This window comes from Humulus lupulus, chromosome 7, assembly GCF_963169125.1.
Source record: "Humulus lupulus chromosome 7, drHumLupu1.1, whole genome shotgun sequence".
Lineage (NCBI taxonomy): Eukaryota > Viridiplantae > Streptophyta > Magnoliopsida > Rosales > Cannabaceae > Humulus > Humulus lupulus.
In genome coordinates this window covers 44217263-44225254 of record NC_084799.1, presented here as the reverse complement: position 1 = coordinate 44225254, position 7992 = coordinate 44217263, and the positions used below count along the sequence as shown (strand labels likewise).

Sequence of the window (7992 nt, the reverse complement as noted above, 5' to 3'; positions counted from 1 at the left end):
AGATTTAGTAACCTGGGTAACCATTAGTTACTGCTGAGAGTAACAAGTTCTAGGTAGAAAATGGTAGAAATGAAATAGAAGTAAAAGGACTTAAGTGCCCTTGCGGTTTAGTTGGGAAAGGATAGGCAAGGAGGGGTAAAATGGTCATTTGGCTGGGAAATTAGATAAATGGCAGCTGGTTTTATGGGGTACACGGTTTGGGGCTTAACCATTTTGGTCTTGATAGAGTTTGAAGAGAAGGGAAAAGAGAAGGAAAAGCTAGGGCATGAGGAAGAAGAAGAAGAAGAAGAGAAGGAGGAGTTGGAGACCTAGGAGATGAAGGAAGCTTAGGGATGGATTCCCCATATGAGGTAAGGAATTTTATACTCATTTAAGGCTTGATTATGTTATGGGTTAAGCATTTGAGCAAGGGTTAAGTTTGATGTTTGAGTTTTTATCTTTTTCTGAAATTGAAATCAAGGATGTGGATTTTGGGGATTTGATTGGGTGTTTAGATGTCTTTGGTAATGTTATGGGTTGTTGGATGGTTTATTTGGAGTCTTGAGTTGGTTTTGGGGCTTGGGTGTGAGTTTGGGTTGATTTGGGAAGGTTTTAGCTCGGAGAAAACGCAGGAGAAAACCCAGAATTCTGGGTCTGCGAAGGCGTGCCGCGACACAAGTTTTTCGTGCCGCGGCAAGGGAGCCTCTGACTGATGGGTGCCGCGGCACAAGGCGAATTTCAGGGCATCATTTTTAGGCAATTTTAGGCCTTTGCTCCGGGGGTTCGGGGGCTGTCTCCGGGGTGTTGTTTTAAGGTTTTAGAGGCCCCGAGAGTGTGGGATTGGTCCCGGGAAATAGTTTTGGGTTGATTAGTAATGAGGGATGTTTCTTGTGTGTTGTGACTAGGTTCTTTGAGAGGCTCGTGCTAGAGGACCGTGCTCGCGGCTTTGGTGCATCAGGAGGCTCGGAATGCAGGTAAGAAAACTATAACACCCGAGGTTAGGGCATGGCCCCAGATTGTATTATGTGCAAATGTCTAAACTTAAATGAATCATGATGTGTGTGAATGATTATTTCGAATGTACTATATGTGTGATTATGATGAAATGAGCGGCTGTGGGCCGAGTACGGCGTAGGCCGGGGCGGCCGTGGGCCGAGTACGGCGTAAGCCGGGGCGGCCGTGGGCCGAAAGTAACACCTAGCACATGGGATGCTATATTCAGGGTGGGACCCAAGGGATACATGAGTTATCCTCGCGGTGAGAACCGATACCCCAGGCTTTGGTAAGGCTCTGGGGCGGCTTGGCCGTGTTTGCTTAGTCTAATGATTGACTTTTTTATTGTGGATTATCTGTTATGATAAACTGTATACATTGCATATGTTATGTTCTGCATGAGTTTTCTTGCTGGGCTTCGGCTCACGGGTGCTCTGTGTTGCAGGTAAGGGCAATGACTGAGTCAACCAACCATGAGTACGGAGAGCGTGAAGCGACGCGTACATGTTTGGCCTGCCCGACTGCTTTGGTTGGGGGTTTATTCGTAAATGGCTGTAATAATCTATGATTTTATGATTTCTCAAACTGTAACCTTATTTCAAGACGTGATTAGTTTTCAAACCTTATTTTGGGATCCCAAATGTTTAATAATAGAAGTTTTAATGAAACGACGCATTTTCTAAGATTACAGCCTTAACTTTTAATTAGTCACACTTTTGTTTCAAAATCTCGGTTAGCGAGTTCTTTGCACACTGTTTTGTCTTAAAAACTCACTCAGTAATGACTCTAAGGAAGTAGGGCGTTACATGTGATGTCATCAATTCTTATTCATGGCATTTGCATCAAAGTCATAACTCACTCTACAAATGAAATTCTACACCATCGATTAGGTGTAGGATAAAAGAAAAAAATAAATCATAGTCGAGCTAAAGACTATAATCTAAAGCGCTTTGTGGGAGGCAACCCGTATTTTTATGTTTCATTTTATATTTCACTTTTGTTGTGTGTTTTATTTATGTTTTATGTTAACTTCTTGTTTTGATTTTTGTTTCCTTTTTGTTGCACTCTTGACAATGCTCCATGATGAGGTACGACCATTCTAAACTCTAAACTCTTTCACGCTTCAATTTATATTTGTATTTTGATACATTGAGGACAATGCATAAATTAAGTTTGGGGGTAGTGGGTTTATATGGTTACTTCTTTCATGTGTTTGAAAATGGTATAATTTTTTTTTTTGGATGGTAGAGTATCTATTTTATATATTAATTATATAAAAAAAAACAAACAAAAAAATGTTATCTTTCTAGTAATATATATATATAGTTTTGTACTTTTATATTTTATTTTCTATCAAAAACTATTAAAAAAAAATTATAAAAAAAAACCCCTTTGGTGATATCCGTTTTTCCTATGATAATACCATTGATTGAGTTTAATTTTAGTTTAAAAAATATATGAATCTTTCTTAAGCTTTGTGTTTAATTCTTGGGTCAATTTTGCTTAAAAAAAAATGAAATTTTGAAATAAAAATTATTATTCATCATAATATGTGAAATAAATAGTTTATTACAACAATTTTTCCAAAATTCACATAATAACTTGATAAATAGTTTGGGACTTCTAATTTAAAATATATTTTCAAAGCAAAATTGACTATGGAATTAATTACATAAGATTAATTTTGATTCATATTTTTTATAAATTATTTTCAATGTGCAATCTTTGAGGACATTTTTGATATCACCAAATAAAAAAAAATGTGTGTTTTTAATTTTTCTTTTGCTTGAGGACTAGCAAAACTTTAAGTTTGGGGGTGTGATAACTCTACAAAACAGAGTTATTTTACCACTTTTTATGTGTTAATTGTTGCTTAGTTCTTGAGTTCTTAATTGATTTATTAAGTTTTTAAGTAATTTTGAATTTAGTAGTCCTATCATGATTTTATATAATTTTGTGTGTTTATATAAGTATTTTGTTGTAAAATGTTGTACTTAATTATTTGAATTATTATTTTTAAGTTAGTGGTAAAAAAAAAAGGGTATTGTTGAACTTAAATGTTAAATTAAGTTATAATTAATATTTTCAAAGAATTTATATGAATTATTTATAATTAAAAATATTTTATCATGACTTTATTTATATTTATTTTGTAGGAAATTGTTTTATTTTTTGTTCTTGAAGAGCCAAGAAAGAGTGAAAAAAAAGGGAAAAAAGAAATAAAGAGAAAAAAAGTGTTAGTTTTGAAGAAAATGGCATTGTTAAAAATGCCATGCCTTCAACTCATTTGGGCCCAAGCCCAACAGCTCCTCCACATGTTGCCTCTCATCATGCCATCACAAGCCACAGCTTCCCAGCCGTACGGTTCCAGCCCAGCAGCAACAAAGTCTTCAATTGCTCCAAGTCTTCTTCAGCATATATCAACATGCCCAATCACACAGCCCCATTTCGGCCAAAGTTTCCTCCAGTCGCCTGATTCATCAACACCATCAGCCAGTGCATTGCCTAACATATTTTGTTGTATGTTGGTCCAAATAGCCACCAAAAAGGCCAAAAACCATATTTTTCCTTCCCAATATTTTTCACTAAAATATCAATTCACTCTTCCCTATTTTTCTTACCTAAATAAACATTCCTAATTCATTTTTTTTACCCTATCTTTTTACTAATATTTTACCAAACCAAACATTTCATCTTTCCAATACTCTTACACTTACTCTATTTATCCTACCACTTCCCAACACAATTAAATTAATCAAGTAATTTATTTTAATTTGATTAATTTAATCTCCATATTTTGCCTATAAATAGAGTATTTTAAGACCATTTGGGGGCTCTTCTTCTTCATATTTTCAACATCTTCTACACATATTTTTCTCTCTTCTCTTCACTATTTTCTCTACCATTTTCATCTTTTGAAGAGTATGTCAAGTATGTTATTTTGTAATTTTTATCTAGTTATGAGCTTCTAATCTTTTTCAAAGGTTATTAAGATGATGATGAAGCAAAATGTAACTAGATAGTATTTTTTTGTTGTATGTTGATTTCCCATTTGTACAACATTGTTTATGGATTTTTCTATCAAAGATATGCATTTTTCATCTATTATTGAGTGTTAAAGCATATTACACTTAGTTCTTCATTATGCAAAAATATGATATTCTTTGATTAAATGTTTTTCATTAAATTGTTCACATCTAATTCTTAGAGCATAAGTATCATATTTTGCCTAAACATAATCTCTTTGATTTTTTGTAGTTTCATTAGGTTGTAACACAACTAATGCTTAGAAATTATATCTTATATAAGTGAAGAAAAATCCTACCTTTTTGAAAGAGTAACTTGTGCTTGAATAGAAAATATATTTTGAAAAAATATATAGTGTGATTTATTTCAACTATATTAAAACTTGGGAATCAATATACTTATAAATACTATTGAACTTGCATTTTGTGGATTCTAAAATCTTAATAATCTTATTTTACATATCTCATTTGAAAACCATTTTTCTATTTAATTTTAAATCTTTTTATTACTTGTCTTTTATTTTTCTAAAACAAAATCTCATCAAATATTTGGAACTAGGTTAGAATATTATTGCTTTGTTTGAAATAGTTTCTTTTCATGTTAGTCAACTCCCATGGGTTCGACCTCGTACTTACATGAACATTATATTCTGAAACGATTCGTGCACTTGCGAGTTTAAATAAAAAACACCCTCTTTTGGGATCAACATGACCCTTTCTAGAACTTCGGAAAAATAAATAAAGGGTTTCCAATTCGGCACTATCAACTTCGATGCCCCCACGGAGATGTACGATCCCCTTTCGCATATACTCACTCTTATGATGACTCGCTCACCCAAACAAGAGTGTACTAACTTAATATGGCGAGTCACAACTTCTCATATCCAATCCTCTTACCTGTAATCTGAGGTGATCCACTCATATAGTCTATAATTATATCCCTCCATACTAACTCTAGGATACACTAGAGTCACACTAGCCCCTTCTGGCTTCTGATTAGATCCCTCACTTGCTAAAAGATTAGGCAGTGTGCCTCCCGGTATACAAATTTTAGGTCTTATCGCCCATTCAAACTTCTTTGATACAACAATCATAAGGGGCAGTATAAGACTCATCCAGAATCTCTACCTCAACACCAACATCCATCAGATTATTCATCTGATCCTCCTATCTTAACATATCCATGCTAAAATGGCAGGATTCTTAACCATTCCTATAAGATCTTCCTTTTGTATTTCATTATTCATAGAGGTAGGTCTGTCGATTATCACTTAAGATTTCTATACTAATCCCGGTCGTTACCTCACCTGACTTTACTGTAGTCCATCGTGAATCATGGTCAACCTCTTTCCCTATGGGTGACAAAGTGCTTTAACTTGTATTATAATGCACGCACTTCTTTTCCATAAGTGTCTTCACCTCATTCCAACAGTGGCTATCTGGCATTAATGTTAACTCAAAGTCTAGTGTAGAACATTTATATTCTTATTCCCTTATCCACTGTAAAGCACGAACAATCACCATTTTCAGTCCACACACGGGCACACCCTAGTCCTTAACGCACCACACTATTAACTCATCGTTTTAAGCAAGGACAATGTCCACCATACTGTCCTCCTGTATCAGTCGATCACCTGCATATTCTAATACCTTGGCATGCTAATCAACCTTTAATTCAACTTATGAAATTCCCATACGTGACTATCCATTCAGGCAAACTTTAGGTTCTTACTTTACTTTAATCAAGGGTATGGCAATCCTCAAAGATGCTTCAAGTAAAAGTCGATGTGTCTTACGGTTCCACAGTGCTTCTAACCTCTAAAATGTTCCTTTATTCGATTCTTTATTGTTTCGATCTTAATTAAATCATACACAATCCCATCACTTCCCATAATGTGACCTTGAATATCATCTGGAGAAATCGGAACCTATCCCTTCCGGAACCTTACTTGTAATATTTGCTTCCTTATCCTTGATAGTATCAACGAAAAGAAATGTTACCTATGTTCTGTTCCTAACCGGAAGTACTCCAAAACATTCTCGAAACTTGTCCTCCCCCTTAACAAATGGTTTTGACACATCCTATAGTGGGATGCTTTGTCAAATTAGTCCCCCAAGTCCAATGACTTCTTCGACTGAACCTTTAATTCTTTTTGCTCAGCTAGTGCCATTTTGTATAATGTCTCTGGTGCCAGTTCTATCCCTGCCTTAGTCCCGTAGCACTCTCAATTTCCTAGACGCAACAACAATCTCGGTGAATCCTTGTAAACCTATCTGAAACCTCACTGACCGATCCATTTTCCCTTTGGTCTAACTGGCATAACCCTAGTGGTACTTACCACAATAGATAAGAATCTCGTAAACCCACCCGTGTCCTTTCCTTTCAAACCCGGAAGTCACCATCCTCTCTTGTAGTCCATGGTTGTCCCTTATTTTGCAAACTAATCCATACATATGATCATACCAAAATCCTCATATAACCATCTCAATCAATTATTACTGCTAACTATCTACCCATAATACTCTGACCCATCTCCTGGAAACTACCAACTTTCCCTGACAGACACAAGATCTCAAGCTCCTTAGCGTAATAATCATACAGTATGTACCACATATCCATGTCTCTACTAAGAGATATGTAGCACCAGACTCAATTAGTACAATATAAAGGAACTCGAACTAGAAAGCCAACCTGTTGTCTCCGAGGGACTAGCCTCAGGCTTTGACTGCATTAAGGCGGACACTTGAGCCGGAGTCGGGCTATCTGCACTCCTTGGTTCTCCCCTCTTAGATCTCAGGCAATCCCTCTTGAAGTGCCCAACTATTCCACATTGAATACATGCATTTGCTCGACATTCTCCCAGATGGCGTCTCCTGCACTTGGCGCACACTGGTTAACTTCTCCAGACCTTGTTGTCGTCCTGAATACTATGACCCCTCCTGTCAGGACCAGGAGTAGTAGAATTATCAGGGGTCTTTCTTTTTTGGTTACTGGGGCCTCCGCCCCTACCTGATCCCACCAATGGGGGTACCATTATCCGAGCTTCATGCCCTACGACACTCTCGCTCCATATCTCACCTCATGCGTTCTCTATAGCAAGGGCCCTCCTTGCCGCTTGAGCGTAGGTAGAAATCTTATGGACTGGAGTGATCTTAACTCTCTGGGCTACCCCAAAGTTCAGTCCTTGAATGAATCGTTCCTTCCAAGCCACATCCGTTGGTACCAAATCAAAAGCGAATTTGGCCAACCCATTAAATTCATTGACATATTCTGTCACTGTCTTACTATCTTGAACCAAATTCATAAACTCGTTGGTCTTCACAATTCGAATTGTTCACAGTAGTACCTCTTATTGAAAACTTGTATGAATTCCTCCCAATTCATCATAACAACATTCCGGGTCTAGGATACCACTTCCCACCATGTTCGGGCATCCTCCTGAAGCATATATGTGGCACAAGCCACTCTATCATTGCCTACCACTCCCATATAGTCAAGGATTGAGCTAATCATGTCTATCCACTGTTCAGCTCTGAACGGATCCAAACCTCATTTGAAAACTGGAGGATAATGCTTCTAGAATCATTCATACAATAATTCCTATCTGTTTCCACCCTCAGGCTGAACCAAAATTGGTGCCATTGTTGTCAAAACATACGGAGGAGCGTTCCCTGACGAAACCCGCTGTCTCAACCACCTAATCTCTTCCTCTTGCTTGCATGCCAGCAAACATCTGCTGCCAATCCCAAGGGGCATATGGAGGATTCTGTCTCTGACTATCATTTGCAACCCCGATATTAACAATGCCTGGTCCAATTGACTGCCTTGGATACATAACTTCTCAATCTGTCTGTAGTTAATGACTTAACCTATCAGGCATGATAATCATATCCAGAACTATTCCACGAGTAAGGCCAAACAACACAATAACTACCTACATTATGCATACCAAGAAACAAGTCTATAACATTCATGCATTAGTTATTAAACCTT

General features: G+C 36.9%; 1 long non-coding RNA gene across 1 annotated transcript; it reads left to right on the top strand.

Annotated features, from left to right (window-relative positions):
- Positions 1 to 309: 309 nt before the first annotated feature.
- Positions 310 to 1531, top strand: LOC133790189 (uncharacterized). The gene is made up of 3 exons (XR_009873950.1): positions 310 to 350; positions 885 to 953; positions 1418 to 1531. It is a non-coding gene; the product is annotated as an uncharacterized LOC133790189 (long non-coding RNA).
- Positions 1532 to 7992: the final 6461 nt, after the last annotated feature.